This window comes from Strix aluco, chromosome 4, assembly GCF_031877795.1.
Source record: "Strix aluco isolate bStrAlu1 chromosome 4, bStrAlu1.hap1, whole genome shotgun sequence".
Taxonomy (NCBI): Eukaryota; Metazoa; Chordata; class Aves; order Strigiformes; family Strigidae; genus Strix; species Strix aluco.
Window position 1 is genome coordinate 74625702 of NC_133934.1, and position 27114 is coordinate 74652815.

The window sequence follows — 27114 nt, forward strand, 5'->3', positions numbered from 1 at the left end:
AATTGCGTTTTTTGACTCTCAGATGTCTTCCTCAGGATTTTCTTTTCATGTATCCTTGTGGTGTAACTGTTTGCTGAAATGGCTCTTACTCATATTTACCCCAGGGGTTTTTGTTGGGTTTTTTTCCTCCTCCCATGTAAAAATCATGGTGTCACTCAAAGTCCAAATAATCCATGATAGAAAATAATTTTGAAGGAGGAAGACGCTGGCAGAGACTACAGTAGTATTAATCCTTGCGCCCTAGGGATTTAGTAGTGTGTTTCTGTTTGGTCTTAATAATCTTATGGGGTGGATAATTCTTCTTTTATCGAAGTGATGTTATGCTTTTGCTCCTTGTGTTCCTGTAGGATGGATTCTTTTTCACTTGAGGAGTTGCTGCCAGTGAAAGCATCATTGGAGTAAAAAGGGGAGGAAGCGTGTGGGGTGAGTCCATAAACATGTTGAAAGTAACTGTGCATTATAATACTTTTTATTTGTTCAGAATAGAATTTTAGCTGTTACATCTGAGTGCCAATTTTCAGGCTAAGTTTTGCTGTTGTTCCTTTCTGTCCTCCCAAGAAAAGCCAAATGGGAAACCAAAATACTTGACAAGACTTTTAAAGTGCTTGTTCACATAATAGTGCCTCCTCTCTCACTCTGATAGTTCACTTTTTCTTAATAGCCTGCTCTGTTAGTTACCAGAGGTTAAACGAAATAACAATGAAGAACCTGGCAAAGTGTCACTTACGCTTAAAAATATCAACAATAGTTTCTTTTGAATTTTGCATCTACTTACGAAGACATAACTTGATGTAAATTGCAGAGCCCTGAAAGTTCCTCAAGTTTTATCGTGTAATTGATGAAAACTTGTTCAGCTTTAAAAAAACAGGTTAAAAACAACAGCAATCTCCCTAAGTGGAAATTTCAATAAAAACCAGCAGAGACATCTTTACAAAATGAAGTACTTATATGTATTATTTTTATTGTGGGCTAATAGGCACTTTCTTCCTCACTAATTGGTCTCTCTCAATTAAAACAATTACAGAATCAAATATATGAATATTAATATAGCATTTAAATTGATATTTTATTATACATACACAAGTCAAGAAATTCATAGTTAATTTTTCCCACTACAACCTTATCTTCATCCCCCTGAGTGTATGCACTACAGTGAAGGACTTTATTTTACAATTACACCACATGAATACATAAATACATTTTTTTAAAAAAGTTGTCTTTAATTACAGAGCAACTCTGCTGGTTGCATTAACTTAAAAACAGAAATTGCAGGGGTACAAATAAGCCAAAAATTTAACTATTAAACACTTAGTAGAGTATGAACGTTTCTGTGTCAATTAGATGCTGAGTTTCCTTTGCCTGTTGTGATCAGTATCATATTGGAGAGAATAGTCCATCTTTGCTTGTGCTGAAAAGTATGCATGGTGACAGATATTTCTGTTCAGGAGTTCATGAACCAGTGGACTTCATGCAAAGTACGGAAGAGTTGCATTGTGGTGATGTTTAGAAATCATGGTTATTACCATATGTGTATAATTAGAAGCTATTAATATTATCCTTGCAGGGCAAGTAAGTAGATTACATTGCTATTTCAACATACCAGTCGGTTAAGTGAGTTGGCTGAAGTTGTGAAGCTACATAAAATTCTCATGATTGGAAGCTGAGAATTCATTACTTCTAGTGATTGATTTGCATTGATGTACAATTTCTAAAATGACATTAAAAATAAAAATTGTGATGATAAATTACGGTAAGCCTTTGTAACTAGTGTGATGCTTTCTAAAATTTGGGAGAAATTCCCAGATGATCTCCAATTTTCATTGTTACTGACTTCATCAGGTTTGTCAGCTGTGTGATGTTACAGTGATGGGGATGTGCTGAAACTATTTTCCATTTCATCTGCTTAACTACTTTGAGTGTAGGTTACTGCAGCATTGGTAAGTGTTCATAGAGAAGTCAGTGGTGGAGCTGCCGTAGGTTTCACTAGTCTACAACTCTCCTATGAGAGGAATCAGTACTTGTGTGCTGCATCAGACAAATCTGAGGCAGCTCTGACCCTATCTAAACACTCAGGATCAGGCTGATCCATAGATGAGAAGTGATGTGTTTGTATCCTTAATACTCAGTAGTGCAGATCACTCTCCAGAATACTCCCAACTCTCTGTTCATCTGCTTGCTCTGGGACAGCTCTATACTGAACGTGGATTTACAATTTGGGAAAGTCTCACGAGGCTGATGAGCCAGACAAGAGCAGAGTAAGGAAAAAGCACAATGTCAGATTATATACCATGTAACAGCAGAAGGCACTTCCCAGTTCTGAAATTAAAAGTCTAAATTCTGCTCAGTGAAGCACAGTAGGATTAACAATGAAGGCGGTATGTGGCCCACAATTAATTTTACATTATCTAGACCTAAAAACTCTGGGTATATTAGTCTTAAGAATAAAAGCTCTATATGCAACCTACAGTTTTATTTTTCTTTTTCCTTTTTACCCTTCTGCCCCTCCAAATACTCCCTTTTCCTTCAAACAAACAAACAGAAATCTGTAAGTGCAAACATCTGCAATGAGATCAAGCATAAGAAGTTTCAGCCCAAAGTGATATTTTCTGACATCATTGCAACAAGAATTGAAGTACCATCTCAGCCCTAACTTGAATGTTGCCGCAGCTGCAACACTGTAATTACCAGTTTTTAAGCTTACTTTTGTCTGGGGGAACAGTTTTGAAACTACTTTTGTCTGGTGGGACAGTTTTGAAACTACGACATGGTAGGCTTAAAAGTTTTCCAAATGAGGCAGAGTATTCATGTCTCGCTTGCAGAGGACCACTTGCAGTTCTAGTAAGTCACTGACCAGATGAGAAAGTGTTGCTTTGCATCAGAAAATGTGTGTGTACTTTATATCTGTGTGTGCTAATTATGTATATGTGTGTGTATGTATGTCAGATATTTATATTTGACCATTTAAAATCACTAGCTTCTGTTATTTGATGGAGCACTGTTGAAACTCAATGCTTTCCAACTGAATACACTGAACTGTGACTGAAGTATAACCCTGACTTTAAAAATATTATTAAAAAGTTTTCATCTGTTAAATGACTTCATAGATGTTCAATTACATAGTAACACCTATCTCAGCATAGGCCCATTTCATGCACTTTAAAAAAAAAAATAATTCTGTTCTTCTGAGTCCTACTTTAAATATTTTCCTTTAATTATAAGTGTATGATATCAGGTTAGAGCTAAGCTAAATTACTGCCTTTCCATTTGGAGATGTGCTACAGTGAAAATAGAACATTGTGGCAATATAAAATGTTGCCCCTGAGACCAAGTCTTATACAGTTTGGTGTGTCCATGCATCTCTAAATTTAAAATGAGTTAATTTAATGCATGCTTAGGGCTTAAGTCCTTGCCCTCCGGTCCCTACTGTAATGTGTGTCTGTGTGCAAAGGGGAATGAGGTTAGAAAGGGTAGAAAAAGAGCTTGCAAGAAGGCTCTTCTGAATGAGAGAGCTGAGGACTGAAGGATGCCTGCTGATGTAACTTTAGTTAGTCAAACTGCTGGGCTATAAAGTGGGCAGCGTGCACGTGCTCCATTCCTGCAAGATGATATCACATGCATACTTTCAGGACTGTACAGTACTGTCTTTACGAGCAGCAGAGAGGGAGGTGTAATTTATGTGAACTAAATAGGTATTTGACAATCTTGCATTGTTTCACTTCATTGACCCCATTTATTTGTGAAACATGGGGTAATAAACTCTGTCCACTGTATTGAATGAGGACAGGAATGTACTCAGTCAAGAAGTGCTGTATTTTTGGAGTGAAAGTATACAAATGTTGGCAATCGGTAGTGCTCCTTACTAATTTTTAGGACAATGGAACTGTTTGGTTTCTTTTTATGTTTCTGTATTTTCTTTCTACAAAGAGAAGTGTCAAAATAGCGTTGAATGTCTTTATGTAATTGTCCCCCTGGACTATTTTATACAGAAAAGCTGCTGAATTATAAGGAAGTTCCTGTTTTAAATGCAAATCATTTGTCAACATTAAGGATTCAGTGTTTTCTGCAAGGCTGCTGTATGAAGGCCTCAGAGAGAGGGAATGCCACCAACCCAATCTTTTGGGTTTTGTGACTTAAGAGTTGAGCTGCTCACTCCTTTGTTTGTTTTTTGGGGGTTTTGTTTGGTTTTCTCTTTTTTGATCCCTGTGCTCCTGGTGGATGAAGGCTTGAATAGCTGATGTTATTGTAGGGAGCAGCCCTACAAAACCAATAAAGCATGTTATATGTTAAGTCAGAAAATTCCCATATATCTGCAATGGATATTTTTAGAGTTATAAATTTTAAAAAAATTGCATGGCTTTAAACATAAAATTTTGTGGTTAAAGAAAAATGTATTTTTTTTTAAAGTGGCAAGAAATATGAAATGTGCTGTGGTGTGCAGACCCCAGTCCCTTTATGAAGCTTTGACAGCACAAAGTTTTTCTGCGTTAGCAGCTGAGGATTCCTTGCATAGATCTGTGTGTGGGTTGTTTTTTTTTTTTTTAAATGATGTGGTTGTGCTTGGAAAGATGAGACCCTGGCACTGTGGTTAGTAATCTCCAACGAATATTAAGATTCACCTACTCCCTGGCCTGGTTAATATCTGGGGATGAAGAAGTAGAAAATTTTCCCCCAGGCTGTCAAAATGGCCTGGTTAAGAGGCAAACATGAAGTAGACAGTGTGCCCACCTGCTTTCTGTCAAGGAATCTAATGTGGAGCATAGTTCGAAAGATGATACAGTTTCATATGTGTGAATATAGGTGAAAAGTGCTGAAAACATACTGAGCTTCGTCACAGATACATGCTGTAAGTACACTAGTATGTTATCTAAGAAATGTTTTTTTTTCATATTAAAGGCAATAGCATGGTATCAGGTACCAGCTGCTGTGTTGTTGTATCCAGCCTTTGTCTTACTATTTTGTTGCTAGGATGTTTCCATGAAAGAGTTTTAATTGCTTTTTATTGTTACTGTTACTAAGTGCCTTTTTTTGCTCCCCCCCCTTTTTTTTTTTTTTAACTAGTCAAGGTGTTACTGCAACTAAGTGGTGCTTGCATTATTTTGTATTTAGGTAGTAGTAGTAGGCAGTTTAAAAAGATCCCTTTTAGCTTCTGACTGTGCTAAATTCACCTTTGCTTTTTTTCTTTTCTGTGTTGATTCAGGAAGAGAGAGTTATCTTCTTTACTTTTTTTCCTCAAACCCACTGCTCCATTTCTTTTTTCTTTTTTTTTTTAATTTTTATTTTTTATTTTATTCAAAGAGCTGTGTGAGATATTGAGTTGTCTGTAGGTGAACTCCCTGTGATACAGACATCAGCACTAGATGGATTAGATGACTGCAAATTAAATTCCACTGACTGCATATGCAGTATGCTATTACATTTACATAGCCAAAGCCTCTGTTTCAAAGACAGCAGACCTGAATCAATTAATGTCATCTGAGTTTGTCATTTAACATCTAAGCATTCTTTCTTTTTTTAACTTGAAACAATGCTATGTATCTTTTCTCCTCCTTCCCTTCTCAAAGCTGAGTTCTGCTGTTGCTTTACAAGCTGTAGAACCTGCTGTTCTTTATTACTCTGTTCTTGTGTCTTATGACTGTAAATAGCTATTACATTCTTGAAGAGCTAAGTGTTTTTTTAATTTTTTTTTTCCCTCCCCCTGTTGGTTAGTCTCTCCTGGGATCTGCATGTACTAATGAAATTATATACTGGGTTGTTTAGGCAACATAAAAACTGGTAGTAAATTATTAAGTTTTGTATGTGCCATTAATATTACATTTCTATTTTAAATGCAATATTTTCATAGTCATAGAAATTAGAATTGGAAAAATATGCCATTAAGTTCAATCTCATCCACTGCAAGATTGCCTTGGTATATTTAGAATGTGTATTTCCCAGTGCTTTGTTTTAACTAATCAAGTGATGAGGTTTTCAGCATTTATCTTGGGAAACTAATCCAGAGCACAGTGGGTCCCACTATTAAGACATTTTTATTCTGTGCCAAAATTTCTCTCCTCTCTCTCTTCCTTTTTTTCTTTAAAGTTTCCTTTAAGCATCATTCCCAGCATGCTCTCAAAATCCATAAACTGTATAGTGTTACACCTAATTTTTTGTTAATTGGGTTTTGGATTTGTTAGTAATAAGATAGTGGAAATATTGCCACACTTGAGGGATGGATGGATAAAGATTGCTCAGGAGTTTTCAGTGCAGCCTACTCATGTAGTATGTAACTTAGATTTACATGCTTTGCCAGCTTGACCCGAGTTCGCTTACATTTTTCTGTTTGTTTGGATTTTGTGGGTTTTTTTAATACACTCTTTCTAAAATGGCTTTATTTTTATTTATTCTATAGAAACAAGCCCTTAATGAAGATTATTGCCAGGTTTCTGATTCCTACATTGGAATAGTTTTTATCCCCTAAATGTCTGTCATTTTTCACACCTATAGTATTCAATACATGTGTGAATAGACCACTGTTACTTTTATATATTACCTAAATACTCAATTCTCCATTCAGATATAATTATCTCTACCTATCCTAAAAAAGGCTGTGTGAAGTAGTAGAAATTCTTCACGTATTTTGGAGGTGGGGGAAATGTGGGGGGAAAAAGGTCATTTAATTATGATCCATAAATAGCACTTACTGGAGATGTGTTGTTCATAGGCATAAAATGTAACCATGGGATACTCATTCAATAAACAACTGATTTTTGTCAGAATACTTTGGGTGTTCAAAGGGAGGGCTCTGCAATAAATATTTCTGATTGCTCTTCTGACTATTTTACAGTTGCAACAATCAGTGCATTCCTTCTGCAGCAGGACTCTTTCTAGGAGCAGATGCACCCGTTTTTGTTTGTTCTATTCCATTTTATTTAATTCCTGCTCATGGGATCCAGTGAAGATAATACCTCTAAAAGGATTTTGCTGCTGAGAAACCAAAGGTGGCATCTGTTCTGGATTAATATAACTTAATGTTTTCCATGCCTCAGAATATTCAGTGTATGAATTTACTGAAAGATGGACAAGCACTGTCCAAAGTAGGCATTTTCTTCTGTAGGTTGGTGCTATATTTCCTGCACAATCCTCTTTTCTGAACGTTGCAAAGCAGGCATGTAAAATTCAAAATGGTGATGTTATTACTCTACTGTTGAAAAGTCACTTGCGAAAGTCCACCACCAGTTAAGTTGTTATGTGGCAGAAAAGCATGTCAGGTAGTAGATGAAGAAGAATAGAAAAGAACTGCTCAGGGCATCTTTGACAGGCAGCTGTTTACCTGGGCTGAGGTTTGGCACTGGGCTTGCCCTTGTTTGAAAGGATTCTGAACTGTATAAAGCTGTTCCCATGGTGCTGGCAATAGGCTGGGACTATCTATATGCTTTGCAGGCACTACTTAGTCTCAAAAATGTATGCTGAAATCCTAGACCCACTTTGAAACTCCTGAAAAAAGTTTTGATTTAAAATATGAGGATAAAAGACTACCTTGTTAGTGTTAGAATTGTACTTACAAGATGAAAGAAACAATCTAATAATAAATTATAATATATAACTATTTTATTGAAAAAATGATTAAAACACTGATCATGAAGAAACATTCGAGTTTCTTTTGTTCCTCTCGTTTTTCTTGTCCTATCTCTTGCTCTTCTGCTTAAAATTCTTTATGCAACAATATAGACTTGATTACAGCAGAGTAGATTATGATTTTCTGTTTGAAAGGATATTTATGTTCATTATGCAGAGATCTTTGTGTGCTTCTGATTGTCTCCAGTGGTTAGGCATTTGAACCTCCTGGATAGCTGCTAGTATAATCCAGCTCTAATAAAAATGTAGTATATTCATATCTCAGGAAGGTTTAAGGCAGCTGTGAGCTATTCATACTCTCTCCTCAGGAGAGGTCTAAAATTCTGTTTTAAATAAAGTGCGGCCTTCCAGTTAACTTTCAAAAAAATAAATTCCCAACATCTGTACACCCTCTCCACCCACTCCCCCATGTTTAATTGACTCTGGACCAGTGACAGGACCATCCCTTCTTTAGTACAGTAATCCAGTTTCCCTTTTGTTAGGCAGATACTCAGAATGGGAGGGATTGTGATAGGAAGAGCCTGTGGGATATAGCCAGTCTCTTATTTGGTTCTATTCCAAATCTGGGGAGCTATGCTGGATGGCTTTTTTTTGTTTCCTGGTTACTGTTCTTTGTATACATTTTAATACACATATATAAATCTATTGACATAGCCATTTGTACCTTTTTATATAATTAAATTTAAAAAAGAGGGATGTCACAGATACATGGGGGTAGGGTTCTTGGGTGGCTGTTAAGTCCGGTGTTCAAATGCAACCTTCAGGTGAGGAAGTTCAGGAGTGATACACTATTGGCATCTGGGAGCATTTAGCAAGGGAAGTATTGCTCTATATTTGTGTGCTTACGCTCTTTCCTAACATCTGACGCTGCTCGCTATTGGAGCTGAGATGGCAAACTTGGTGGACCCTTGTTTTGATCCTGTACATTCTTGCACAAGCAAGCAGACATGTGAATAACCAAGCTGTAGGTAATTGTTAAGAGAGTGTTATTTTTTCCTTTCATGTGTCTTAAGGATAAGAAAACATGTTTTAGTTATTCAGGGAAAAGGTGGTATTACTGCTTGTGTTGGATGAATTAAGTCCTGACGATGATGGCACCAGATCTCTAGGCTGCTGTCTGGGGCTAGTGAAGCGTATCCAAAGGCAGCTCTCGTCCCAGCACCCTCCCCCAAAATAAGGACTGCCCTTCCTGTAGTAACTCACGCCTGCAAGTGTGCATTCACTTCCTAGAGAAATACACAAGCTTAGAATTCAGATTAGGTCTTGAAGAAGTACACCTTTGTTAGGGAGATGCTATGCCTGAGTTAATAAATCCAGCTTGATGTATTTGTAGCTGTGTACCACTTCGAGGACCAAGCTGACAACTTTGCATGGCACTGGACTGCACTGCATCACATAGGCCTAGTAACACGAGTGTTTACTGCTTCAGGGATCTCTGCACCTGTAAAGCATTCCCTTACTTTCCATTTCAGCGTTCAGCCTTTTTTTCCTCCGGGACTGACAACAGAAGTGCTCGCTGTGATCATCTTCTATTGTAAAAACTGATGTTGAGCTCAACAACTCATATTATGTATCCTCTTGAAACAGGCATCAGATAAAACTGACTCAGGGCTATCGTGGACATGATTTGGTATTGAAACCACAGCCTGTAAACAAAAGGCTCTCCAGCCATTAGCAATCCCTTGAGCTATTCAGTGTCTTATAAACTAAGCAAGATAATCTGACACATTTGAGGATTTCTCTTGCTCAGATGTCAGAATACTTGAAAATTCAAACTACAGACCTGTGAGGGAGGAAGATAAACCAGGGACTGAAGTGGGTTATGCATTTAGTTGTGTACATTGCAGGAGGGGTGAGGAAGGGGGATGGGTGAGGAGAGGAGACAGAGAACCATCAGCTCTTTAAGGAAGTACTGCTGTTGTCTTTGGCAGAGAGAGAGGGGAAAGAAGGGCATTGAAACAGTGATCACAGCAAATGGGGAAACAAGAAACATAGGAGTTGCAATAAAGAGAGTAGCAAAAGGTGTGATATTTTTGATAAGCAGTTTAATGCTGAGATTATTAAGTTCCGAAGGTTCTCTGATCATTGTTATAAATCCAACAAGGCCTAAAGGGGTGCAAGTACACTGTGGGGAAACTTCAGTAATGCCTCTGAAGCTGTGCACAAAGGGATACGAATCATTTTGCCAATACATATTTTTTCAGCCAAGAATCTGCAGCTTCCCACCTCGTATGTGCATCGGTTAGTACCTTGTGCAGAGATCTGTCTGGCACCTCTCTTGCTTTTTTTAGTCTACCTTTTCAAAGAGAATAGTGAAGTCTTTCAGAGCTGGTTACATAATTTTGCTTCAGGTAGAAAGAAGCAGAAGACCACTCTTGCCTGCAGGTACACAGAGCATGCTGGAAAGATCAGATTTGTAGTTTTTCTGCATAATCTAGAATCTAAGTAGAGCAAGGGTCAGGATTTTGACTGTGAACTACAAAATGAGGACTTGTACGCTGTTTCTCTCAGGCTTTATGTTCTATAGTCTTAGTCTCTGACTGATAAACCGGCTTATTTTGATAGCTTTTGTGTAGAGAAATGTGTTTATAAACTATATGTCTTGAAAAGTAGGAAATAAACACACACACATCTGAATCTATATTTTCTTCTAGACTAGCTAGAAATTCTGTAGGCGTGTGTGAGGTGTGTCTGTGTGTCCTGCATATGTCTCAGATAACTGCTTAGTGGCTGCATGACACTAGTACGTCAGAAACCAACTTCTAAGGGGAACCCCACCATAGTAAGAACCATGCATAATATACACATTTCCTAAGTATTTGTAAAATAGTGTTTTAATGCCATTTTGCAGTCAAGAAATGGAAAGACAGATTAAATGATCTGCTTGGTATAAAGCATTGTATCAAAAAAAGGAAGTTGCATACCATCATTTTTTGCAGACTTTACCTGTAAATCAGTGAAGAGAAAATGGGCTGTGTTAAGAAAGCATATTTAGATAACTCAAGCAGATCTTGAAGACTGAGCGAGAGGTGCTCGTCCCCCGTCTCCCACTGAAAACATGCTGATGTTTCTGTGATGTCCCCACCCCTCCTGCAGAAGACTGGCAGCATCAGCCTTAGGACCCAGGAGCACATCATGGGGTGAGCCAAAGAAACTCTACAGAAAACTAGATAGGTATCAGTAAGTGTTTCTCTACAAAGCTTTTAACTGAATTACTCTTGAGGTTTTTCTCTGTTTAGCAGTTGAGGTTGGTTCTGACTGTACGTATTATGGTAACTGAACTAATAACAACTGCTTGTTGTATTTTGATTAGATTATTAAGACTTTATTTAGAGCAATAAATTATTTGTTCCATATGTAGTATGTTCTCTTTTGATTTTTTCAGTGTAAAAAAAAAATGCTCCATTACTAGAAAGAAACATTATATTTAAACCACAGCTAAATCATAAGGGATTTTCCTTGGGTATAGAGTGCCCAGTATTTTGCCTTGTCTTAGAGGTGAATATGACACAAAAGGAGGAAAAAGCCAAGCCAAAGCTGCTGATACTTTCATGCCGGTAGTTAACATCAGTTTAATCTGAGGTCTGTGTGAACCTTGAAGTAAGGAGGTTCCTGAATTCATGGTCTGGTACTTGGCAGCAGCCAGAAGAGTAGTAGTGTCCTGCTTGTGAAGTCACATGGCAAGTAAAGGTGTATGTGCTTTGCTGAGAAGAATGATCATACTGGCTGAGATATAAGGTCTTCCTTACTCAATGTATTCTTTCTAGCAGTGGTCAGAAGGGATGATTAGGAAAGTCATAGAGAAAGAAGGCAAGCATGGAAGGATCTTTCCTGTAAAATAGTCTCAGCTTTCTATAATAATCAGTGTAGACATTTGAGTCATCTCTTTTATGCAAAACATTGTATTTAATAAAAGTTTTTTGTATTTATTCCATTACCTTATATAATTACTTTTTGAACTTTTAGAAGATTTTTTCAGTAAAAATAATGTGCCAGTGCTTCTGCAAGCAATTGTGGAGTATGAGGAAAAAATACTGGCTGTTTCCTAACTTAGATTCATTTCATTAACGGCCAGCTAGTTCTTGTGTTATGAGATTTGCTATACCCTCTGTAAATCTTTTAAACATTTTCAGATATTTTCTTCAGTCACTCTTTTGCTGGATCTGAAGCCTCCTCAGCTGTACATTGTTTGCAGTTCACAACCCATTTCTCATACTTCACTCTGAATTGAGTGTATGCAGACAGAAGGCTCTCTGAGATAATGGAGACAGCAATGGCAAGAAGTTCACTCTAATTAGGGTGTGACATTTAATTAGGCTACAAAGATATTTCTGTGTAGGTCAGAGAAAGAACAGCAACAAAGTGAAGTAAAATATTTCCAAGGGGGAGATACAGGTGACAGCAAGAAAAAATGTCTTCATTTTTTCTTATTTTGAGTGCTTTTAAGTTGAACTTTCTAATGAATTATAAATTTTTAAGTTTTGTTAATGTTGTTACACTTTATAATACTATGCTTTGCAGTGGAACTTTACAGTTACAGTCAGTTTTGCTTAGAAAATAAGTGAAAAAAAGACATTCGTGTTTACTGTTACTTTTTGTATTAAATGCGCTTAAATTATGGCACAATCCTGATTTTTTTCTGGTCAACATTAGTCCAGAAAAGTCAAGGAGTTCTTGAGCTTTGAGCTTCGATAACCGTAGGGATTCTAAATTAAAATTTACACAACAGCCCAATGACATAGGATCGAAAACCCAACCAAGCGTTCCTGCTGCGTTCGTATTGGATTTTAAGTTGTGTGTTAAGTTGACAGAATTTAAAAGATTTGCAGACACTATTTCAACTCATGCTGAAATAAATAAGGATTTTTCCTTTGTGTTTCTGTGGTTTCTATGGTCTATATAGAACATAGAATTCTAGCACAAAAGAAGCGTTTTTACAGTGAAATGTCTGCTTATAACCGTGTTTTAAGATGTGGTTCTTGACTGGAAACCAAAATCCTCACATACTGTATTCATTCTTTTGACTAAAACTCCTGAGGCAGAGAGTGTAAATGGTGCAGCAGTGGCTTTTAGAAGTGTGAAAAAATATTCCATACTGTTGATGGGAATTTCCTCAGCAGCATGTCTAGTAGCACTATTAGATTTTTGGGGAATAATGACACTGCTTGAATAATGTCCTTTTGCTATCGCTACTGCTTTGATTGTATAGCATTTTAGTGGTATAGAGCTTATCCGACTTTCCCTTTAGCTTTTTAGACATGTATGTGTGGGAATGCAGTCTGTGATTTATTTGTAACTGTTGCAGAGGAGCTAGGGGAGAAGAATTTGCTAACAAAGGCTGCTCTGGAGTGTTGGAGAGGTCAAGAGCTTTGTCAGTCAGTTCCTTCAGTCACAGTCAGGTGAATGCTCTTACAATAAAATTTGTTGTAACGTCAGGGAATTAATTGCATACAGGGTTACAGTTTTGTTGTTTTACTTAAAATTCAGATTGTAGATCATTCGTAGAAGCCTACTCATTGAATCATTATATGAACAATAATTCTAGTTATTTTTTGCTTCATCTTTAATCAGGAAATTATTTTGATGTGTAAACCATCTCACATAAAAATGTGCAGCTAAAGTATCAAAACAGCAAGGGCAGCAAATGACAAAATAAGACACACATGCCATCCCCTTTGTATGTGCTATATAATTGTCTTTTATTGTCCTAAATAGATTCTAGTTTACTTCACCATTTTTTCTTTAGACCATTTCCTTCTGGAAATTTTAGAATTACTCCTGTCATGGTAAACAGGCTTCAGCTTTGGGTACAGATGGATGTGGTTTTCCTTTCATAAAGGGAAACAGTAGTTCACCTGAAGAAGGTTTTTAAGGTGTGAGTGTGAGTCTTAGCTAGGGCGAAGTTGTTGATTTCTGTAGTAGTGTGTATGGAGAGGTATGGACAGCACTGTGAAGCTTTTTGCACCTGCTCTCTCAAATTCTGGTTCATGTAGGAAAGAATGATGGAGAAGACCATGGTCTCTTACTACTCTAATGGTCAAAAATTATAACAAAATTCATAACCATCCTTTCTGTTGTGAAATGTTAATTTCAAAAAATGATAAAATCTTCTGTTCCAAAGGGATCTTACTTGTGTGACTGTTTTTTCTGCTTTTTTTAATGTCTAACATAAGCATGTATTTAATCTTTCAGTAGAGAAGTGTTTTAACATTTATAGCAGTAACAATCCATTGAAATTATGAAGCTGAGATAAAATTCAAATCTTCTAGAAGTGTTCTAAACTGAATAAAGTTTTGGGCAGAAGCTTTGGAAGCACAGCAAGTATTTGTAGACTGCGAATTGACCGTGAGGAGACCGTACTGTCTGTATATTGGGAGGCTGTAAACTCTGTTTAGTAGTGAGGATCCCTTACTGGCAAAAGTATTTATATGTAACTATCTTTTATGTTCCGTGATGGTAGAAAATCAAGGGTCTTTTGTGTGTGTGTGTTTTTGTTTGGTACACTCATTTCTTACTCTCTCAAAAATATGTGTGCGTTTTGCAGCTCTGGGAATTGGCAGAGGCAAAATTTGGCTCCATATTTATATTTTTGATGACACACTGATATAATAAATCTGTTTAAAGCCCCATGTTCTTTGAGGACACTATTCTTTGTTAGCAGCCCTTGCTTTGGGACACCACTGAACTTGGTGACAGCTCTGCATACACAGCAGCTACAGAACTGTGCCCTTAGTAAAAGTGACAGGATAATATTAGCTGCTAACCAAGGGCTCCCTAGAAAGCTTCAGGAAAGCAGATATACGAGGGCTGGTTTTGCTAGGAAGAGCAAAATGACAAAAGAGGGGATGGATGCCTCTTAAGAAGCCAGATTTCAACTTATTTTAAAGGAACATAAAGAAATAAAACAAGCTAATAGACTTTGTGTAGTCAAATGAAAATGACAGTAGGTTTATTGTAAAAAAAACCCCACACTATTGCAAAGCTTTTCACTTATATATGGGACAGGGGATGGAACTGAGCACATAGAACTTGACACACTTGTTTCTTTTATGCATATTATCAACAGGAAATCTCCTATCTGTAGATAACACTGGTGATATGAGCAGTTTTGCGAGAGTGAGGGCATACCAGACAGTTAAAAACAAGGAAAAATTAAACTCCCAGGGGAGATGAAAATGTCACTGAAATTGAGGGTCCAGTTTTCCCACAAATTCTTGAAGTGAAGCCTTTTTTCTGTGTTCATGTTTGTTTTTCTTTAAAAATAAAAATTTCTATTGAATGATGTATTTTATTAAAGATGTAAAAAGAAACAAACTCTTTTTCAGACAAAACATACAGCATTCAGTTTGACTGTAGAGCTTCCCTTCCAGTTTAAGGGTTTGACTGCTGAGCCAACAAGCAGACCCTCAGTCTTGGCTGTGCCTTCCTAATCAATAACACACCTGTGTGTTTCTCAGAACATTTCATATTGCTGTTAAACTCTTTGGGCTGTTCATGGTTTTTAAAGCACTCAAAATGCCTGTTTGAGACAGAAGCTCAAAAATGCTCAAATCTCCATTTAGATGTCTATAAGTGGATATCTATCTCAAAGTATGTAGCATCAGGAACTCAATGAAAGTGATGGGATAATGGAGAATCACTGTAATCTTTGAACATGCGAAAAAATAATTGAAAAGTATACTACTTGTATATATATGCAAAAGTTTTTTTTTTATGATGGTGATATGTATTCTTAACCACATTTGATACATAGAAATCAAAATACGCCTATCCTTTAGTGATGCATGATCAAATATATTCAGGTGAAACTCAATTTCACTCTGTTGCACAAACAACATTTAGCCTTGAGTGAGTATTCACACTTCTGCCAAATGTAATGTAATTCTTCCAGAGGTAACCTACAAACAAATTAGTTTTCTTTTGCTAGGTGTTCTTGAAAAGGTTGCAGGGGAGAGAGTGGGAGATCAGAAAGCATATGTTATTGTTCAGTAAGCCATGCAGCAGATATCAGAAATTAATGAGGCAAAGAAAGCAAAGGCGGCAAGCAATGCAATCAGCGGCAACTAAATTTGGGAAAAGCTTGAGTGTTCTGGGAGTCAGGAACATTAAGTTTTCTCTCCCTTTTCTATATGACAAACCTGAAAATGTGGAGACTTGAATAAAAACGTTGACATAATTATGCATGGAGGGAGCCATCAAACTTCAAAACAAAGCTGTAAGTCACTAGTGCTATATACCAAGATTAAAATGAGCAAATGAAGAAATACAAGACAAAGGGATCTGTAAATAGTATAGTTTCTTAAAACAAATTTTCTGGATGAGATAAATAATCTAATGTTTCCCAGAGAAGCATCAGAATGCCCATCGCAGATGGGATGCTGTCTTCATTCTCAAATTGTAGGCAGTTTTAAACAGCTGTCTTCTCTGCCTTACTACAGAAATGTTTGTATCTTCCACCAAATGGAAGCACATCTTAATTATTTTTATGGGGCCATGGAATAGAATTAATTTATTGATACTTCATCATAGGGAATAAAAGGATACCTTCAGGCCTGTTTCATGTGAGGAGGAAGTGGCAACCTCTGGTTGTTGAGTGGCACACTGGGTGTCAATCCTGAAAAGTCTTGACAGTAGTGGATGTTGAAATTCTAAGATACACAAAGAGCATGTGTGAAGTTGTTCAAAGTAAATAGGCATTTTGAATTTTTTTTATCCTGAATTCTGAGGAAAAAGAAAAAGAAACCCTTTAACAGCTGGTGTTACAGAAAAAGCTGCACTATTTTTGTGAAAATAACAATAGATTTTCTGAAGCAGTTTGAGCTTTGTCTCTAAATGTAAGGTAAAATAAATGAGGTTTATGGCTTTATTGATATTTAAGTGGGCTTTATTGCACAGGAATAATGTGAAGTTCCTCAATTCAGATAGTGAACTGATAGTGAACTTTGTACTTTTCGTATTTATAGTTTCAAAGTGAGCCAATTTCACGTACAGCTCTACATAGCTTGAAAAGTTTTTCACTTACATATAATAATTTTGGACTTCTGTATATCTTTGCAGAATCATTTGATTAATTTAAGAAAATGTCTACCAGACTCTCCTTGCCTTTAACTGCTTGGTAGATCCCAGTGCTGTGTGGTGGTTGACAAAATTCTAAGCTTCATTACTGTTTAATAAAACAGCTCAGCTTCAAAATTGGTCAGTTTATTGATTTTTAGTGGCAAGGGATTTGAATGCATTCACTTTGTAGGCTGTTACTTTCCCACTTTAAGAAACCAATCTGCTCTTGTGAGTGGTGAATTAAGCATGCAGATATTATGATAATCGGAGAAAATGAAATGTTCACGCTGGGGATGTATCTCTGAAAAATTGTCTGGAATATCTTTTCTGAAACCTTTGTCACTGTAAAAAGATTTTAGCCTGGATTATATGCAGCTTTGCTCTTCTCTTCCAACTTCTGGAAAAATTATGAGGAAAATGTAAATGTTTTAATTCATGTTTTGTCTATTTTTCATATATTTGGCATTTATAAAGAGCCAAGTTATTTACGTGGTCATCCCATTGCTGTTCCATTCTCTATTTTTTCCTGGTTAAAAAATCTTTGAATATGTTTATTTATAATAAATGCAAAGAGAAGGAAACAATCAATTTCCCACAACAAAGACGTTAATTTTCTGCTGTCAGAAATGGTCAGGCTATGGTACTGGCAATGTCTTGCCTGAGAACTAAAAGGGGTAGGAGAAGTTCTTCTTTGTGTGCCCACGTCATCTGAATGATACAAAATATTCTAATCAGGGCCATGAAGCAGTGTGAAAGAAGTGGATCGGTGAATTTGTTCATAGGCAGTTGGCTGTTGCCTTTGTCATGGAGGAGTTTTGTTTTTAATTTGTTGAAAAAAAGGGACTTGGGAAACAAGGACCAAACTTATTGTGAGTCACAGCTCAGCCCCTGCTGTGCTCTGGCCTCTATGCCACTCTGTGCTACCCGGGATATAGAGAAACAGAAAAAAACCCACTGAGTCCCATACGCAGTGAAATTGAACTATTTAGATAATTGCTTTTCTCAGAACAGTTTTATTCTGATTATCTAGAACTTTTGTATGTTTAATTTTGTTGTGGGTGCTGGCTTTGGAGATAATTTTCCATAAAATTAAATTACAGCAGTTGAAGAAATAAAATCTTATTAGACTATCTAGCCTAAACAAACACTACTTTGAAATTATTGTGCAGCATTAAGGGATGCATTCATTAAAGGCTGCATCTGATTTTTTGCATTTAGATGTCCTTTGTATTTGCATACTGTTTCAAGCCTTCAGATTTGTGCAGTAAATGTGACTAAATAGTTCTCATTGATAGTATCTACTCAGAATCCATAACATAGTGCAATGAATATTGATTTTTAAAGATACAAGTTTTGAAGTAAGGTGTTGATAATTTGAATTGGCATGGGTCCCACCGGATGCAGTCTTGAGGTTTGATGTCTACCTGTGCTGTAAAAGATGAGTGTAAAGGAATAGCATAAGCATATAGGGTAAAATACAGACATCTCAATCAAATTGCATAACAAATAGGTTTCTTAAATTTGCCTTAAAAATGAAAGTTCAAGGAAGGTACAGGCAAGCTGCAAAATGGGAAAGGAAAACAAATATTTGATGGCAAAAGTCTTTGTTTCATTGGTCACAGTAAGAAGTGTGAACTATTGCTATGTAATTGACATAAATGCTTTTACAAACTTTCAGTAATTTGTTCTGGTTTCCATTTAATGTGGGGATTAATAAGGATTTAAGAAACAGCCAACATGGATTTTCAAGAACAAACCATGTCAAATTGATGTAATTTTTTCATGGACTGTAGGGTAGGTGAGAAGCAGCAGCTGTGATACGTTTCGACTTCTGAGAGGTTTCTTACACTGACCTCTATACATTTCAGAAGCAAATCACCAAGTGGTAAATGCGCAAGGTGCTGAGATGAAAATGTCTTTGTCTTTCATTGTGAAGTTGGAAGGATGTTCGTTATGGGTTGAGTCTTAATTTGGTTTTTATAAGCACCCTCTGTGATAGAAAAGATATTTATTAAAACTTAAGGGGCTGTTATAGTGCAAGGGCTGGCAAGCACTTAGAATCCAGGTTGGAAATTCAAAATGATCTTGGTAAAATAAAGTTTTGTGATGAATAAGATGAAGGAAGACAAGCGCAAGTGAGAAGATGGGGAATAATTAGCTGTGCAACAGTGCCGAGTTCTCTGGACAGGTAATACCTACCTCCTGCAAAATAAACCTTCTCGTATATGGCTCGAGCACTTCTTTTGCTTTACCATATAGAGGGCGTGGTTTCTTGGTGAATAAAGTCAACCTGGCTTATTTTCACTGGCTGAAGCACAGTTGTCTCCCCCATGGGCTGGATAAATATCTTGTTAGTTGCAATGTTCTGCTCAGAAAATAAAGTACCACCTTGAAAAGGATAGTGACGCACCGCAGTCCAGGTCAGCAGTATGTTGCTGTTTCAGAAAAGCCAGAAGTCATTCCAGAATGCATTAACAGAATTACTGTATAGGAGTTATGGTTATTATTTCTCTCTATTTGGTGCTGGTCAGGCCTCAGCTGTAGAAGTTGAAGAGCTCAGAGACAGCTGTACTAATAATGGTGATTTTGAAAAGAGCAAAAAATATTGGAAGAATTTTCACTAAATAAGAAATAAAATCTGAAGGGGGGGTGTTGAGATATCGGCCTTGCAATAACAATTGTTGGAAAGAAGTGATCATCAGCGCTTTGGGGGTTTTTTTTGGTTGTTTCTTTGGTCCTTTTTTTTGCTAATGGAAATAAAAAGGAATAAATTTTTTTTTAATCCAAGAAAAAGCTTTCCACCTGGAAGGTTAAGCCCTGGAGCAACTCCTATAGGAGACTCCACTGGAGGTTTAAAACAAAAACCCCAAAACCAAACCAATAAACCCCAAGAAACTATTACCACAGAGTTGGGGATCTCACCTGGAGTATGGGACACCCAAATGAAGTTACTATATCATATCACAGAGATTCTATATATTGTAATTAGACTGCTAATTATTTTGGAATGGAATTTAGGTTTTCTGCAGTTAATCAAAAAGCTTTTCCTTCTATTACTACAAATGTAATTGAAGTCTGTTTTTTTTGTAAATTTTAGGTTTCAGCAAATCTGTGTTTTCTGTTAGAAAAAAATAGTTGGCCACAAACTCCTGACTAAAGAAATCCAACATTTGTATACACAAAATGTATATAACCAATTAAATTCCTGTTTGACAATGAACTCTTTGTATCCGTCTTTGAACAAATTGTAATTCCAGCTATGCACCCGTAACTCATACAAATGACCCTGAAGATTTGGGCCTTTTAATCAGTCAACTCTAATTTATACAGCGTTGTGTTTTTTATGCCAAGAGGAGCTTTGCCAGCCCTGTTACGAGTTCAGAGTACTTCTGCTAGTGAATAGCTGAGGGTAAACAGGAAGAATTTCAGCTGTTGAATGTACCAGTACATTATTGTTTATATATATTTATAAAATATAACTTATATTTTATAATATATATGTTATAATTTTATATTTTTATATATAGATTATAATTTTATAATTTATATTTATATAAATATAGTCATTTCAGAAAAATACTCTGATAAAGGGCTGAATAATTCTTTAGTCTCGCAGCTATTAAATAAACGGAGGATGACAGTTAGGTCTTACAAGTTGATTACTTGATCTTAGCATAAGCCACCTGTCCTGCTTCAATGTGGCTAAACTCAACTCCTCTTTCAGCAGGGCAGCAGAAAAAAATTATATTAGTATATCAAAACATATTATTTAGAAATAATATACAGCTTAAGATTTAAAACATAGCCGAGTTGCCTAGAGCATAGATTTACATGGAAATGTAGATCCACATTTGCTTGAGTATATACTTGTAACATGAGTGTTTTAATGTTGTCTGATGATCAGATGTCATTAATTGTGGTTAAAGAGAAGATTTACTGTCTTTTATATGCAATGGCTGACCTTGCAAGGATTTGTGAAATTGTCTCAGGAGAATAGGAAAAAACAATCTGTTTCTCTGACTTCTATCTATATTCACCCTGAATAGTACTTAAAATAAAAATTGGGAAAGTGTGTCTGAAATCTAAAGAAAACAGTAGCTATTATGATGAAACTGGTTGTGGCCTTTTATAGCTTTATTTTTTTTTAAAAAAATCTTTTATGACTGCTCTGTTCCCTGCAGTGTATCTGTGAAGTGCAGAAAAAGTTCACAGCAGATGATTATACTAAGGTACCAAAGCTAGTGAAGTGTGAGATAATCTTTTGAGCTGAGAATTAGTGTCTCAGACAACCAAGCGAGAAACCAAAGGGGAGTGATTTCTTCAGTAAAGTTTAACATCTAAGACACACCTGAAGCTGTAGCTCTTTATTACTGTTCAAATCAATATCTTTGACCATCTCTTACATGTTAATAACGGTTTTCTGTGGGGATGAGGTTGTTTTGACAGGAGACAGTGGCTTTACTCCAAAATCCTATTTTGGTTTTGAAATCCAAATTTCTAAATTTTAAATAGAATAGAATTTGCTAATACAGGTGCTATAACCTTTACAGATTTTGAATAGATTCATAAAATCATTCAGGTTGGAAAAGACCCTTGGGATCATTGAGTCCAACCATCAGCCCTGCTCTACAAAGTTCTCCCCTACACCACATCCCCCAACATCTCATCTAAACGACCCTTAAACGCATCCAGGGATGGTGACTCCACCACCTCCCTGGGCAGCCTATTCCACTGCCTGACCACTCTTTCTGGGAAAAATTTTTTCCTAATGTCCAGTCTAAACCTCCCCTGTTGGAGTTTAAAGCCATTCCCTCTTGTTCTGTTACTAATCACCTGTGAGAAGAGACCAGCACCAACCTCTCTACAATGTCCTCTCAGGTAGGTGTAGAGAGTGATGAGGTCTCCCCTCAGCCTTCTCCTCCTCAAACTGAACAGTCCCAGGTCCCTCAATCTCTCCTCATAGGATCTGTTCTCCAGGTCCTTCACCAGCTTCGTTGCCCTCCTCTGCACTCGCTCCAGCACCTCAAGATCTCTCTCATATTGAGGTGCCCAAAACTGGACATAATACTCCAGGTGTGGCCTCACCAGTGCAGAGCACAGGGGGACTATCACCTCCCTACTTCTGCTGGTCATATTTGTTTTATACACTATCCAAATGTGTGTATGCAATGTACACATTCCCATATTTTCCTTGCAAAATAATTCGGGAGAAAATGTGGGGATTTCTATGGGTTCTGATTTTTGTTCGTCCTTTTTTTTTTTTTTTTTTCTTCCCTTCCCGCTTTTGACTACCAGAAGAGTTAAAAGGACAAATTTTGGGAGGAACTATTTGACTTCCTTTCAAAGTCTGTTTGTCATCAAGACTGGGCATGACACCTTTAGTACTGTCTAGTGGAACTACCTGAAATCATAGGTTAGAGTATAGCTATTGACAGTTTCTAAGCTATACAGCACCCTTCATTTATTATTGTAAGGCTGCAATGACATAAACCTTGGTTTACTGGAAACTATGAAAACTTGTTATGAAGTACTTAAGGTAGTATTGGTATCTGGATTATGCTCATTTACTGGTTTTATGAACCAGCAAGCAGTCTCTTCTAGGATAAGTTTCATGTTTCTCTTTTGATTCAGTGGTATGAGACTAAAGAGTTGAGAGCAGGGCAGTTTAGAGGATATATTGCCACATGTAGTATGTGCTTGAAAAACTGTAAAAATCGGGGAAAAAAAGGGTTTCTAACACCAGTGTAATTTCAGAATGTTATCGCTTTTGCTCATCACCTTTATTTGCCAAAACATAGAAATCAGTAATAAAAGTTCCTCTGCCTCCTTTTTAAGTTTCCCTTAAAATACTTGGAAATTATTTTGTGTATTTTTTTAATCTTCTTTCAACCTGACTTTTCACAGCAAGAACTGACATTAAATATTTGCTCAATCTTTAATGGATCAGGCCAAGAATGGTTAGACTTGTTAGGTGCTAATAAAACATCTGGCATTGCAAACAGTCTTTAAATAAAACACATGAGCCTACTTTGTAGGTGTAAGTGACCCACTAATTATTCGTTAGTGTGTCTGTATATGATGCCACTGCGTGAATTAAGTAGTTGCCACTCATTGACTTTTGAAGGACTATAAACAGGGTAATAAGCAATGATTTAAGAAACCTATTGAATATAACAGCCAGCTGTATGTAGCATTTGATTAACTATTTTAAAATGTTTGATTGGTGCATGCTGTCAGCAAATGCTCTACCTAATCTTCTAAGTCAGATGGAGCAGTTGGATTTTATTAGTGATTAAAATTGTATATGTTTTTGCATTGTCAGTGTTATTTCAGAGAAAAGTCTTTTTTTAATGTGGCCTTACTTTCATACACTTTCACCCGTAAGTCAGTTCCTATATTATGTGATATATGCATGAATGATTGTGTGGCTGGTTGTAATGGTTTAGCCCCTGCCGGGGTCTGAGACCACGCGGCCGCTGCCCCTCCCCCACAAAGGGAGTGAAATACAAAGCCCCAAGACTGAAATAAGGAAAGGTTTAATACAACAATGCAATAGCAATGCAACAAACAACAATAATAGTAATAACAATGAACAGGGCAAAATATCTACCAATATAGCAGTGAGAGAAAACCTGTCGGCGTGATCCCCACGCGATCACGGATTCTTCCCATGCTCCCGCGCCAGGAAAATGTGATGTGCGCCAGGATGTGAGGTCCACATAGTATCTGAATAACCCTGCTAGAGCTCCCCCCCCCACTGCTGGGGAAACTTAACCCTATCCTGGTTAAACCAGGACACTGATACAGAATCACAGAATGGCTGATGTTGGAAGGGACCTTTGGAAGTCATCTGGTCCAACGCCCCTTCTCAAGCAGGGTCACCCAGAGCAAGTTGCCCAGGACCATTTCCAGATGGCTTTTGGGTATCTCCAGGGATGGAGACTCTACAGCCTCTCTGGGCAACCTGTGCCAGTGCTGATTCACCCTCACAGTAAAAAAAAACCTGTTCGCTGATGTGCAGAAGGAACCTTCTGTGTTTCAGTTTGTGCCCATTGCCTCATCCTGCACTGGGCACCACTCAGAAGTGTCTGGCTCTGCCTCCTTGGCACCCTCCCTTCAGTATTTGTATTTGTACACATTGATGAGATTCCTCCATAGGTCACATACCATATGTGCTATCCATGTTTTGTATTTTTTACTTGCATGACTGGCGAGAAAGGTTTGTTTATGACAGTGTCCACTGTTGCCCTTACTTCCTTTGTTTGGACTGGACTGATTCTACAGAAAAGTTTTAGTGATCAGATTAGTGCACTATCTAATTCTGTTTCTTCTTCCAGAGGATTTAAAACATTTTACAATTTATAGCTAATGGGGAAATATGCAGAAAGTATTTTGGGAGGAAGGACCCCAACCTCGACTCTCCTGAATCACAAGGAAGCTTTTTCTGGTCATCAGGACTATTCATGAGAACCTCTTCCTGTGATTTCTGCACTCATGGCTGATGTGTGAGTGCTGAAACCTTCAGTAGGATAAAATGTGAAAATACATGCCTCAATGTTGAAAGAATTTGACAGAAAGGAAAATTTGCATTCGCTGTGAAACCATCTTTTATGTAAGGAGACTTCTCCATAATAGTTTACGGTGGCTGGAAACTCTGAAAGAATCCTTCAGGTTTACCTCCTGAAAAATATGTGTACACAGAGTGAGAGAGAAGGAAATAAAACTGTGTGTATGTATTTATATGAATCCACAAAGACTGAGGGAGGATTTTGGATATTTGGCTAATGAATATTGTAATTCAGTCACCTTTACTGTGTTGACAGAATGGAAACTAGTATCTTTCATTGCTTCCTGCAGTTTACTGCTTTTTCCATTGCTTTTGTGTAGTTGAATCAATCTTTGCTAAGGCATTATTAAGTTTTCCCTTGGTCATGCTAGTTTTCTGAAATAAGATTTCTTCCTTATTGGCTTCATGGGAAATTTTTGATTGACTGCTGAATATATGTACTAGGCATTTGTGTCAGCCATTCTTCCACATGACCGTTCAGCGTTGCAGCATGCTGTCAGTGTTGACTGAGGAAGGGTGGGCATCCCAAGTCGTACATCCACAGAGGACTTGTAAAAGTCATGAATGAAGGTGCTGGAAAATGCATCGTAACCTTGGTTTGACTGCAGCAGGCTCTCTTCGTTCTGACTCAGCTTCTTGGTCTTCTAAACCTTAGTTTCACTGTCTCTTTTACAGCATCCAGTACCCCATTTGCAGAAGACCATTACTTGTAATGGTTTTACCACTTCCTACAGTGGGGAGAGGTGGAACATCTTGCCAGGCATTACAGCCAAGCAGATGTGTTCTGACAATTCCACATTTCACTACTCAGAAGAGTTCATGTTATCTTATACTTCATTAAAGAGCACCGTGCATTCCTTAGATTAGTGATGTTGAATGCTTTTGCAGCTTCTGCTGTGATTTCTGTAAGGATTAGTTAGAGAAAATTATTTATTTGTAGTACAGAGAAGGAGGTTTTCTGGAAGCAGAAGGATTCTTAGTCTGAGGCTTGAGCTCATGGCTAAGTGACAGTGCCAGAGCCAATGGTGTTGCCAGTCTTTACCCAAACTTCAGACCTATTTATGTGAAAGAACCAGGACTTACATCAGAAAGAGCAAAGGAAGAATTGTGCTGTTGATGTAAAGGCATGCTATCTTCAGGGAGGCAGAACGGAAAGAATCAGATGGGGAAATATGCTTATACAGTAGGAATATCTTCCCTTAATAGTATGTAAAATGTTCAGGTACTCTCCAGTGTGACTTAAAATAAAGTTCAGGTACTCTTACAATGCAACTGTTAGAAGTGTGAATGACATGTAAATATGCATGGAAGTTTTTGTTGTTAAATTCCTTTTTCCTGAATGTTTTGCTCCAGCAGCCTAATAAAATATTTTTAAGGTTATCAGGTGCATGATAAGGAGGATAAATCAGGTGTCCAGACTGATGTAGCCTCAGTGTGACATGCCAGTAGTGATAATGTGGATATGACTGCCTATCATCACATCTTATAAAATGATGATAAGTGACAAATGAATTCAGAAACAAAGTTGCGCTCTACAGATTCTGATTTTAGGGGCAAAATGTTGCTGTGTTCAGTGTTTTAAACGTTTCAGGTTTTTTTTCCTCATGATTCTTAAGAAAATATATTTAATGTTCAGCTTTTGTATTGTTTGTGTGTATGTGCCTTTCCCCCCTCCCCCCTCCCCAGTTCTTAAGAAAATGTATTTTAGAAAGTGGTTGTTTCCCAGGCAATGAGTATTTGCCATCCAGCCAACTTGGCTGCTGTGTTTATTTGCTTGCCCTTTGGATCAACAGCCGCTTAGCAGCTTTTAGCGTGGCTGCTTGCCATGTGGTGGAGATAGAGGAGTTCTCCTTCCTCCAAAACATCTCTTGAAGTTGTATTTGTTTACCTCACTGGAGGAAATCCCAAGGAGAAAAGGCAGGAGCTTGAGACATCCTCCTTAGCCTTTTTTTAAAGGGGAGCTTTGTGAAGGTTGTCTTCTTGCCTGCCTTCCTAACACGAGTGGCAGCAGCCATGTGTGGTCTCTGATGCCGTGGCGGGGGACATGGGTACCTCCAGTGGTGCCCCCCGCCCCCCACGCTTTCGGAGCCTGCTCCCTCCCTGGCAGCTCCCTGTGCCAGAGCTCAGCCTGCAGCTGCCTGAGAGTTGATGCCTTTGCCTTTGCCAGCAATCAGAAGAGATGTGTTTCAGATTACTCAGCCCAAGAGGTCACAGAGTTGTGTAATATTTGGCACTGGGCTTTTCTCACTTTCTACCTTTTTGGCACAGGAGCACTATTTTAACCTGTGAACAACTTACTATTCTGTTTCTTAGATATACTGTTGACTGGCAGGCAAACAGAAATTTGGTTTTCTGTACTGTAGTAGTTTTATTTCAGTGCAGGGCTGATCAGATACCTTCACATAACAAGTTTTCCTGCAGTCTGAGTGGAATAGAAACAGTTTTAAAAATGATTTAGCAGAACTGTTCTTTTACCGTTCTTTGAGGCCAGTGCCAGGGCGCTGAGTGTTTTCAGCAAATATTTCAACGGGTTCTGAAGGGACTCGTGAAGATTGATTGAGCTGTTGTTGAGAAAACTGTTAAGCATTTCTTCTGTGTTTGAATTTATAAAAAATGTATATATGCTTTTGTTGATTTGCTTAAATACTGTAAATTTAAAAAAAAAAATACATGTGGTGAGAAGAGACAAGGAACTTTTTACAGTTAATAAAGATTTTTTAATCAAGTTTATTAAGAGCAACTGATTCCACAGTGTTTTACCCAAATTAGAGAGGGTAATATCACAGGGCTCAGCCACTTCATCTGAAATGATGAAATACTTCTCATTGTAAAAAACTTTCATGAGCTTATTTTTCTTCGTTCTTTCAGGATCTCAA

At 37.4% G+C, this 27114-nt stretch overlaps 1 long non-coding RNA gene across 1 annotated transcript in view; it reads left to right on the forward strand.

Annotated features, from left to right (window-relative positions):
• Window positions 1-27114, forward strand: part of LOC141922364 (uncharacterized) — a 257582-nt gene that overhangs the window by 64934 nt on the left and 165534 nt on the right. The window contains exon 2 of the long non-coding RNA XR_012622965.1: window positions 348-423. This is a non-coding gene — a long non-coding RNA (uncharacterized LOC141922364). The remainder of the gene's footprint in view (window positions 1-347; window positions 424-27114) is intronic.